Source organism: Rhinolophus sinicus, linkage group LG10 (genome assembly GCF_036562045.2).
Source record: "Rhinolophus sinicus isolate RSC01 linkage group LG10, ASM3656204v1, whole genome shotgun sequence".
Classification (NCBI taxonomy): Eukaryota; Metazoa; Chordata; class Mammalia; order Chiroptera; family Rhinolophidae; genus Rhinolophus; species Rhinolophus sinicus.
In genome coordinates, this window is record NC_133759.1 from 82,870,098 (window position 1) to 82,881,635 (window position 11,538).

The following is an 11,538-nucleotide window of genomic DNA, read 5'->3' on the forward strand; positions in this document are numbered from 1 at the left end:
GCCTTTGGGACTGGGAGAACAGCTTCCTGCACAGACAACTCCTCAGTCCCCTGGCTAGGGACGTCTTAACCCTTCTGGTGCTGGAATCAGAGAAAGCAGAGAGCAACACAGATGTGCACACATGTTCTCATGGGCGTGGCCCCAATGCTGGGTCCCACACAGGTGGGGCCTTCTGCTTGTTGCCCTGCTCAACACACTCCCCCTGGAGTCCCAACCCCAAAGCCCCAGATTGCCTGAAGTGGCAAGAATTCTGTTGGTTCTCTTCTCCCAGAGCACAGAGAGAGGCAAATGGGGCGCTTTCCTTAGGGATGGTGGGCACAGCATCTGCTCCTTCACTAGTGGGTGGGGAGGGCCTTCAGACAGAACTCAGAGGTTACAGGGTTGGGAAGTCCCCATCTCGTGATGAATGGAAGTCCTCCGGGCTGAGGGAAACTTGCCTTCAAGTCAGGGGACCTGGTTTGTCTGCTTGTCTCTGTGTGACCCTGGGGACTTCACTCTGGGCTTTAGATGCAGCCCCTGGAAAACAAGAGAAAATCAGAGCCAGAGATGCTCTAGTGCCCTAAGAGGGTTTCTCTTGGCCCTTCATTCCCTGGAGTCCCCTGCCCAAGGCACATCCAAGTGCACAGACAGTTCATTCAGGGCTTTCCTCTCCACCTGCTCTATGGAGGCAGGGAGCCATCTGCTTTCTCCACCTGTGCCCAGCCTAGCGTCTTGCACACACTCTTCCAACAAGCTTATGATAAACGATAAACAATAGATGGACCACTCAACCCTGACTAAAGGATGGGATATCATTTTCTTTTTCCATTGGCTCCTCAAGAGCTTTAGACTAGGAGTCGGAAAGACCTGGCCTGGGGTCAAATCCTGACTGTTACTCACCAGCTGTGAGGCTTTGGGCAAGCCACACTGCCCCTCCAAGACTCAGTTTCATTTATTTGTAGAAATTAGAAATATAACATCTACCTTATAAATGTGTCAGGATAAATGCAAAGAGCCTTTGTAAACTCTAAAGTGATATGCAAAAGCAAGAAGTATCGCTATCGGTAAGAAATATTGTTAATCCTAGACCTAGTTCAGGGGTAGTACAAAGTGTGGTGGTTTTTGAGCTGGAGGTGTCTTGATAATTTGGGCAAGTTTCTTAACCTCTCTAAGCCTCAATTTTCTCATCCGCAAAATGGGGATCATACAGCAAAGAGTTGCTGTGAATGTAAATGAGGGAGTACAGTTACGTCCTCACTGTGACTAGAAACAAAACGACTTACACCGAAACCACTTTTACTATAGGCTAATTGATAGAAACAAGAGTTAAGTTCCCAGAGTATATCAATGTGATAATGAAACTACGTTAAATGAAACAATGTTATTCGAGGAGCTGCTATACACATAAAAGGTTTGCACTGTGCCTGGCCTGTGACAAACTCCATAAATAATGTCTATTATTATTTTTACTCCCCCCTCATTAATTGCTCTGGCTGCTTCACTCCCACCCTCCCACCTGGAGGAGATGGTTGCTTCACCTGTATTTTCCATGTATGATGACAAATATTTCCAGCCTCTTTTGGATAAAATATGTCTCACAGAAACTGCCTTTCTTGCAGCCCTTAGGGGAGGCAGAGCAGGAGTGAGTGTTGCTCAGGTGAGGCCAGAGGATGAGGGCACTGTGGAGGATTGTGTGGCAGCCAGGGGTGACGGATGGGGGTCAGAGGCTGTCCCAGCACCCCCCACCCGGCCGCCGGGATTGAGGCCACTCCGCCTGCCAGGCCGACCTCATCGATGTTGGGAGCTGCTTATCAGGTTAGAGCGGAGTCGCTGTCTCTGGCTGTCTCTGCACATTACCGGACCCATCCGTCCCGCTCTCCTGTGTGCCCTGCCTGCCCCCAGCTCTGCCTGTGCTAACTAGTTAATTGGATCTTGGCTAACCTGGTTATGGGCCAAGTCAGCCCAGCTTCTCTGCTTCCAGAAGCCGGGGTGGGGGCAGGGCAGAGCAGCTGTACATGTGTGTGCGTGATCATGGGTGTCTGTGTATAGGAGCCTGCTTTTACACTCTTGTTTGAAGCCTCCCAGGAGTCCCTGGATCTTGGTGCGTGGGGTGAGCCCAGAGCACCCCAATCTGCAGTTATGATTGAGAGCATGGTAATTGAGCCACAGCACCCTGTTCCAAAGTTCAGCTCTGCCAGTAACATACTCTGTATGACTTCAACTTCCTCCTCTATAAACTGTATTATAAGATAATAAAATGTGCCACCTGGAGTGGCCGTGAAGCTTGAGAGAAGCAGAACATCCACCTCAGTGTCTGGCACTTAGTAGGCGCTCTGTGAATATTAACTGTGGTCGCCATCATCATCACGATTAGGTGCATTGGGTTCCTGCCAATCACCCCCATCCTGGGGGTGGGGGTGGGAGGGATGTCAGTGGGAGGTGGGAGAGGCTTTCATTCACAGTTCCTTGCAGGTGTTTCCTCTGAGGCACGACTCCAATCTCCTCAATTGTTCCTTATGCAAATATTATGCTAATGATGGTGTCCCAAACATCCCTGCATCCCACTCTGGGAAGGTGGAGGGTGGGCTGATTCCCCAGGTTTCACTTAGGCCCAGTCTGTCCCCTTCCTCCTTCAAAGAGAAGCAAATGCCGGTCCTCGGACAATACTAGTCTTCAGGGCAGAGAGGGAGACCCGGATCCGAGGGAGAGAGAAACAGAGAAAGGCCTCAGTCTTGGTAGGAGACAGACAGCCTCATCATCGCCATCATCATCAACATCCAAAAGGCCTTTGGAAACGTCAGATTGTTCCCCGCCCTGTGCTGACTACTCTGCAATTACAGAGGCCCAGCCCTGGGCTCTGGGGAGTGGGGGGGGGGGAGTCGGAGGAGGAGCTAAGGTTTGCTGAAAGACAAGTGGCCATTCTCTGCTCGTCCTTGAGGGCAGGGGCTGTGCTCAGGCTCCTCCAGCACCCCAGCTCCGGGAAAAGGGCAGGCTCACAATAAAGTGGGGAGACTGATTAGGAGAGTGATCTCCAGGCAGCCGCAGCACTTCTTGCCCCGTTATGCTTTCACTTTCTTACCACCTGTGTGACTTCACCTCTTTGTTTTGTTTCCTCAACTATAAAATGAGCATAACAATTCCTGCTTCTCCAGGCTCAGGTGAGAATTACAGGAAACGAGTTAAATGAGATGCCGTAGGCCTGAATAGAGCGATAGCAAAGGAAAAGCTAAGGTCCATCCCTGCTCCATGGCCCATGTTAGGGTGGTCAGACGTAATTGGTCCTACTTTGTACCTGGCAACATGAGCAGTTTTCTGAGCCAAGATAAATATTAGGTTGGTGCAAAAGTAATTGCAGCTTAACAGGTTAAAAATAATTGCAAAAAATTGCAATTACTTTTGCACCAACCCAGTAATAAAATCAAACGGTGTATGCCCTCCCAAACTAGGTGGGTTTGAGAGTGGGGTTTCCACTAAACGCTTAACCTAACCTCTGGGTTAATGTTGGACAAGATTTCCAGTTGAACCTTAATCTTCTGCCCCTGTCCTCCGGGTGGTATAAAAATAGAGGTGGGAGAGGTGCCAAGATGACAATGTAGGCACATGCACAGCCTGGGATGGGGGTGCTGACTAGGCCAATGTGGAACCAGCCTCTTCCCTACCAGGAACCCTCCGGGAACACTGCGGTGGTTTTCCTGAGATGTCCAGACCTGCAGGCAGCAATGCCATGACCCCTCCAGTCCCTGTAGAGAAGAATGCCAGCACTTGGAGCATACACCAGGGCAGAACTGGCGGCCCTCCAGACATAGTAAGTGCTCAATAAACACAAATTCATTGGACTGGGAAGACAACCACGAGGACACTGACAAACAAATAACAAATTGCACAAGCAGCAGGTCACTGCAATTAAACCAAGGAGGACAGTCAGCTATTAATATCAGACAGTGGGCAGGGTTAACAGCCACGGAGGGTGGCTATGAAGAAGTCACCTCCTGCGCCCACAGGGCTTTCCCTCTGTGGTGGCCTTCTCAAGAGGGCTGAATAGCAGCAAGTGCCCTCCTGGCCTCAGCACCCTCCTGCCTTTGTGGAACCCCAAATGGTCTGTCTTGGTGCCCTCATGTTAGGGCCCTGGCATCTCCCACTCCTGCCTACCTCCTAGAACCCCACAGCCTTTTATCTGCACCTCCATTGTGATGCCCATCAGAATGAGCCCAATTACAGTTCTTTCTACCCAAGCCTATCTCCTCCCTAGGATCCTAAACTCCCCAGGGCACGATTTGTCCTGTGCCACTGCTGTGTCCCCAGTGGTGGAAGCCAACCCCTGTCCGGTAATGGTTGCTTAACAAAGTGTTCTGAAATGGAAAATTAGGGTGAGAAGAAGGGGAGTTAGGAAGAAGGGAAAGAAAGATGTGAGAGGGGAGAAGAAGGAAAGAAGAGAGGGAGGGGGATAAGCAAGGCCGCCAGCCATGTCTGTTCTCTGAATCAGAGGACACAAGCCTAGCCCTATGTTTGGTGCTAACAGTCTACTTGGAAGGATACGGTGGCCACACAGAGCCTGGCTCCTGTCCTTCTGTCCTGTCGCTGGCTGTGTCGCTGGCCTAGACCTGCTCTCTGCCCTATCACTCCCTGCCTCCCCTTGGCAACCCACCTCTGAGGAGGTGCTCCTGGGTGCCATCCAGGGGGTGGGGGTCTGGCAGGAACCACACCAAGCCAGGGAGCATGGCCAAGAAGGAGTCTGCAAGGCAGATGCCGCCCCTCTCCTGCAGCCTTGATTAGAGAAATTGAGATGTTAATAATATTCTGAGATGCAAGGTGCTAATTAAAGTTAATTACTGTTTCCTTGTGAAGTAACCTCTCCTCGTGTTTACCAGGAGCAAGGCTGCCAGCCGCACCCCTGGCTTGTGCCAATCACGATGCCTGCTGCTCAGTGTCCCCACACCCTCACAGGTGCCCTCAGCTGCCCCAGCCCAGCTCAGGCCCCCCACGATCTGAGGTTCCCAGACTCTGCCTCTTGGCATAGTACCCAGAGCAGCCCTGCCAAGGAACATGGGGACAGAAGCACATGAGTGGTCCACGGGGCCTGGGGCTAGTGGCCTCAGGGATGGCACCCCTTCCCCTGCCTCCTTCCCTCGTTCAGAGTCTTGTCCTCTTTCCATCACCTGGACCTGGAGCGAGTAACTGAACCTCTTAGAATTTCAGTTTTCTTATCTGCAAATGGGGCTAATAATTTCTACCTTGTACAGTTGTTGTGAGGATCAAATGAGACGCTGCCTGTAAAATGCTCACCACAATCACATAGCTGGGATTTAATAAGCTCTCAATTAAGGTTAACTGTGATTATTGTTGTCTTTGTTAATAACCATCTCCCTCCCAAATCCCTCTCCTGTGTGGTCTGGCTGCGGGAGGGGGGTGGGTCAGCTGAGTACACACTGACACACCAGCCCAGGCACACTGCATACATAACCCTGCACCAGCACACCTGAGCAGCTGTCTCCCCTTGTGCAGGCCTCCACTCCCTGGTCCCCCGGCTCATCCTCTTCTTATGGCCCGGATCTCAGCCTCACCCAGGGAAGTAGAAGAGAAAGAAAGCTGGTAGCACTCTCAGGAATAACTTTGCAAAGCCCAGAATGTGTGTGTGTGTGTCCCCACTCTTATGTTCCAGGCTTCATAGGGCTTTGGGGGAGAGGCCACCCTCTTGGGAGCCTCAGGTTGCCATGACAACCACTGCAGGTGCACACCTCCAATCTCCTCTATTCCCCCCAACCACAGCCACTCTGGACAGTTCTTGGGGAGACACAATTTCTCTGATGGGAGTCTCCCCATCCTTACCCCAGGCTACCTCACTGTCCCTTGCCTGCCATATCAGGAAGCCCCTGGACCCAGGAGAGGGTCAAGGGACAAGGCAGAGCCCGAGAAATGATTCTTTTTCAACCCAAGCTTCCTCTGGGGGCTTAGTGCTAATGAGTTAAAATTGCTGTCACCTTTGATTTGGGAGGACAAAGGCTTCTGAAGGGGCCTCCCTAGGTATAGCATGGGTGATCAAAGGGTCAGAACCCCCTGCTGGCTTTTCTCTGAGGGTAACACTGGCCAGCCCAGCCTGGAGCATTTCCTGTTTATGGGTTTAGAAGGGAAGGGGAGGGGACCTGAGGCTGGGCATCCCGCCCAGACTGGGGAGTGAGGGTGGGTTGAAGGGACAGTGGTGGCACCAGCAGGCCCTGGGAAACCCCCAGGGCGCTGCTGTTCCTGGTGGCTTCTGTACTTTACCCATTCTGGCCCCAAACCCAAATTCCAAGCGTAGCCTTGCTGAGGGCATCTCCTGTCCTTGGCTTCCTATTCCAAGCTTGATCGCTTCCTGCCTGTAGGGGTCGCTGTAGGGGTCTGGATTCCTTCCCCCAAAGCTCGTGCCTCCTGGCTCTTGCTCCTTCCTTACACCTGCCTCTTTCCCAGTCTCCTTCTCACCCCCAACCCACTCACTTCTCCCCTCCCCCACCTCCTTCCCCCTCTCCACCACAGCCCTTCTCACCTACCTCCTTACACACCCGTGGCTCACCCACCTTCTGCCTCCCTTTGCTTGCTCTGGCTGCAAAATCCCCAAGCAGATTTTCCTTCTTTCCTTCCTTCCTTCCTTCCTTCCTTCCTTCCTTCCTTCCTTCCTTCCTTCCGTAAACATTTTTGAGTGGTGGGAAATAAATTAAACAAGATTCTTGCCTCCTGCAAGCTTTTACTCTAGTGGGAAGAGACAAATTGAACAAGTAAACAAAGAAATGAAATAATGATAGATTGGGGTAAGGTCAAAGAGAAGGACAAACGGGGAGCTGTGAGAGATTACAAGGGCACCTTCTAATCTCCTCCTTAGATATGGAGGAAAAGAGTCAAGGAGAATAGGCGATAGGGGCCACCTGAGGCAGGGATTTGGCAGAGTCTGTCCCCCAGTGCATCTGTAAGCAGTGGACGTGGAAGCCATTGGAGCCTGCTGCTATCTGCCCATTCGCCACTCGCTCTGATGGATGCCTTCCTCCTCAGTCAGCCATGCCAGACAGAGACATAGAATCAGGGAAACCTCCTCCCTGCCACCCCAGCCCTGCTTCCAGACCACCAGTTTTTTCCAACTATTTGGCTCTCCTGATAATACTGATACTATTGAGATGAGGGGCAAAGTTCCAGTCTTGGGGGGACTTAAAGGGGGAAACAATACATGGGCAAGAAAAACGTGACCATTTCAAGTACAGCCTAAAACCTGAACCACTACAGCTATAAGAAATAAAATATGCATGTGCTGAGAGGGTTTTGGAGGGATCCTGACCAGGAAAGGGTTCATCAGAGCAGTTTTCTGTGGGCGTAGCACTGGGAGGGTTGGGGTGCATGCAGAGGGCACTGGGCATGTGGGAGAGTGCCAAAGCACGTGGAGTCACGAGCATATTCACAAACACAGCTCGAGGACTTTGCCCTCCCAGTGCTGCAGCCCCATGAAATATTTAGTCTTCTGGACGGCGCTCATCCCTTATTGTCCCCCTCAGCAAGTACACTGCCCCTATGTCATTTCTGGCTGCCCCCCTCTTCCTGCTAGATGTAGAAAAGGGAAAATCAAACTGCAGACTGGAGGAGGGTCTGTTCCTACCCTGTGGGCAGGGGGCAGGATCCAAGTCTCCCAATTCTCCCCCCACAGGCGAGGTAATTTTTGCTCCCAAGAAACCGAGAACAGAATAAGAAGGGGGATTGGAAGATGCCTGCTTCAGGCTCCTGAAGGGCCCAGGGAAAGGAAAGGAGTCTGGGGTGATGAGCAAAGCTGCCTTTTATTTAGCACTTACTATTTATTGTGCTAAGCAGTTTACATGCATTATCACCTTGAATCCACACTACAAATGTAGGCTTTATTATCCCCATTTTATGGAGAAACTGGCGCTCAGAGAGGATTAAGTAAGTAGCCCAAGGCAATCCACAGGCCAGCGCCAGAGGCCAAGCTCCACATATTGTGTCCTCTGCAACAAACTGCAGAGGAGACAAGGCTTAGTTGGGGGTGGGGTGGGGGGAGTAGAGGGGTGTGTGTGTGTGTAGTCATGCCAGGGGGCAGCACCTGCCCCAGTCCCTCTTATTCCCCAAAGATGAGCCCCAGCCACAACTAAATACTTCACTTGCTTATTAGACAAACATTATTGGCCAGAGACTGGGAGACCCTGAGGAAGGGGGAAAAGGAAGGTGAGGAGATAGGGAGAGCAGGAGAGAGAGTGAGGCGAGCCAGAGTGAGAGCCAGAGAGAGACTAGGGGCAGAGGCGAAAGCAGGTGAGTGTGAGGGAACACTAATGACAGTTGGGCAGGGGTGTTAGAGTGACTCACTGCCAGGACATCCACTGGATGGTGACAGGATGGAGGGCAGGTGTAGATAGAACTCCTGCTCCCACCCCCACCCAGCTGTCTCTACCCACCCATAGCCCCTCACACCCCAGTTTCTTCCCCTCCCCCACTGTCCTCTCCAGAACAATTCTAATTAGACTAAGTGACTAAGAGGCAGTTTCAGCCTGAACAGCCAATTAGGCTGGGAAGAAGAGAAAGTAGCTTCCCCAAGTCTCCCACCCCCTCATCTGCCTTTTCCGTAAAAGTATCATAGCCCAAAACTCAAGTTCCCCTGCTCCTGCTCCTCCCTCACTGCCCACTGTGTCCCCATTACCTGTATCCAGGCAGCCCCCAGCCCACTGCTTAGTTCCCACCTTGAGCCCCTCCATCCTCAGGCCCTGAGTCCATTCAAGGCTTCCTGGCAGAGGGTGCAAGGAAAAAGTGGGGGCTTCCTTGGGAGGCTATCTTTTTGAGTCTCTTTATTTCTGCTGTTTCTCCTCTCTGTCTCTCCCTCTCTCTCCTCTTCCCCTGGCACTTATTTCTAACATCCATGGACCAGGCCTACTGGTTGCCATGGAGACGCAGTGTGCAGCTGGATGGTGAGTGTGTGAGAGGAGCTGTGCGCACTCTGTAGCTCGGGTGGCTGTGTGTGAAACTATCGATGTGCAATGAAGCATTCTTCAAGACCTCCCTGAAGTGACACCCAAGCCAAGGGGAGACTCCAAAAGGCCCCAATGACCCTAAATCCCTTGGCCATATTCATTTGGGACATATCTTGTCTCTCAGCCCCTGCAGGTCAGATACTAAATTCTGCTCAGTTCAGGCTCTGGATTGGCAGATTGTGGAGGGTCCCCAAGCTGCCTCTCCTGTTCGTGAGGATTGGGAACCCCAGTAAAGGAACAGGAGTAGGCAGAGACCTTTCCTGTATGGGAACAACTGGAATGAAGATTAAGCTGTGCGGATGGGCCGACTGATGAGGCCGGCAGCCCCACACCACTCTAGGGGATAGGTGTGGGGAGGTTGGTCCAGCAAGCCAGAAAGTCCCCTGGTTTCTATTTACTTGACCTAGTATTTATCCAGAAGGTTGGGAGAAGTGAGAGACCTAGGTTGCTGCCCTCAGGAAGCTTAGCATCTTAGAGGAATCAGGCTAAATTCTTCATGGGTTCTCATCTCAGGGCCTTGGCAGCTGTACCAGGAATCCTCTGTTCTGAGCTCTAACTCTTTAGGTTGCCTTAGAGAAGCTTCGCAGGCCACACTTGAATAAGGCAGCCCCCGCCTCTCCCCCACCTCCAGTTATCCTCCTTCATGTCCCACTGTTTGTTTCCTTCACAGCACTTTAACACAATCTATAATTATCCCATTTGTTTGTTTATTGTCTGTCTTTTCCACTGGAATGTAAGTCCCAAAAGGCAGTAGGGACCATGGCTGTCTAATTCAGTGCTGTAATACCAACACCTGCACAGGGCCTGACACATCGTCGGTGTTAAACGTGTGTTAAATAATGGGCAAGTTATTTCATTGAAGCCCCACAAATAATCCTCCGTGATGGTAAGCATTATTCTCCCTATTTTACAGATGAAGAAACCAAGGCTCAGTTACTTGTCCCAGGTCACACCACTAGGCAGTGGTGCAGCCAGAGTTCTAATGTAGGTCTCTGACTTCAGGTGTAATAGAAGGAGGAGGGGACTATATTCCGTAACCAACACTGCACCTAGTTCCTCTTCCTGTCTGACTCTGGGTGTGTCTCCCAACCCAGGCATCCCCAGAGAAACCTGGAAGGAGGGAGGAGGACAATTAGAATCTGTTAAGAATGTAAATCTGACCTTTTCTTTCAGAGGCTTAGGAAACCACAATGGCTCCCTCCTGCCCTCCTTAGGTTGACCAGTAGGCCCTTCTAGGTCTGGCTCCTGCCCTCCTTTCCAACTTCTCTTGTCCTTTTGAACTACCTCACCTTCTCCTCCTCCACCTCCAGGCCCTTGCACACACTACTCCTCCAGGCTGCAACACTGTCCCCTTTCTCAGTGGGTTGTTCCCCATCTGCCCTTTGAAACTCAGCTCTGGCACCACCCCTTCCAGGAAGCCTTCTGGACTCCTGCTGGAGGAAACACCTCCAGCCTGAGTTTACAGCTCAGGGCAGGGCTGAACACATGATGTGGTGGTCATTGTTTACCTGCCAGCTTTTCTCATAGAGGCCTGTGTCATTCTTTGAGCTGGCACAAGGGAGGGGCCCAGGAAATGAGTGAATCAACAAGGGGCAAGTCCCTTGACCCCTGACATCTTTTCCAGGGCTTGGCCTTAACAGAAGCTCCTCATCCTCCACTGTCTGGCCAAGACGGTGGGGATGAGGTAGGGCCCTCCCACTGATTCGGTGCCTCCTCTGATCTGGAGGTGAGGCCTCTGGGTTAGGGGCCAGTCACCCTGGCCATGGCCCGGAGCCGGTTGGTGAGGGGCACAGGGTTGCACACTGAGCCAGGGAGCTGACCTGATCTTGTGAATTCAGACTGACAGAGAGGCCTTTATCTTTCCTTTCCCTCTCCCCACCCCCTACCTCCAACGCCAGGCTCCGGAAGCACCTGATCCAGCCCTGATTTTGGCGGTGTCTTCTTCATTCCCACCCCCAGCCTATCCACCACAGTAGATCCAACCTCGCGTCTCCGAAGGTAGCGAGCGAGGGGACCTGCGGTGGGCGCCAGGCACTGTGAAGCCTTGCGAATGGGAATGAAGGGGCGCCCGCGACTCCAGCTGTACCCGCGGTCGATCTGGGTTTACACGGAAGCTCATCCAGGATTAGTCCCTGCGCTCGGCTAATCCCTGCCGCAGAACCGACCCCGGGGTCCGGGAGCCGGGCCCGTGCTGCAGGGGTGGGGGATGAGGCGCGCGGGCCAAGCGGAAGCGCACGGCACGCGGGAGGAGGGGCCAGGAAACCAGCCTATCCGGTCTCTATCATTCCTCCTCTCCTGAGCCGGTGTTTACCCGCGAGCCCGACCGAGGAGGCCCGGGCCGCTTGGGCCCAGAAGCAGGGGTGGGGGTTGCAGTCGTAGACGGGGACTGAGACCTTTTCGGGTCCCCAAGTCGACTTCCAACTTTCGTGCTTGAGCGTGGGAGGGAGTGACAGACAGACAGAAGTCTCCCGCCTCTTCTCCCATCCAGCTCCGCAGTTCGTACTCGCTGCCAAATGGGGTTAGTGGGCATGGATACATGCTCCTTGGAGGAAGGCAGCATGGTGTAACC

General features: G+C 52.6%; 1 long non-coding RNA gene across 1 annotated transcript in view; it reads left to right on the forward strand.

The window, feature by feature from the left end:
• LOC109451127 (uncharacterized) overlaps window positions 1-11,218 on the forward strand; it is a 57,816-nt gene extending 46,598 nt beyond the window's left edge. The window contains exons 4-5 of the long non-coding RNA XR_012489806.1: window positions 3,642-3,784; window positions 10,868-11,218. This is a non-coding gene — a long non-coding RNA (uncharacterized LOC109451127). The remainder of the gene's footprint in view (window positions 1-3,641; window positions 3,785-10,867) is intronic.
• The last annotated feature ends 320 nt before the right edge of the window (window positions 11,219-11,538 follow it).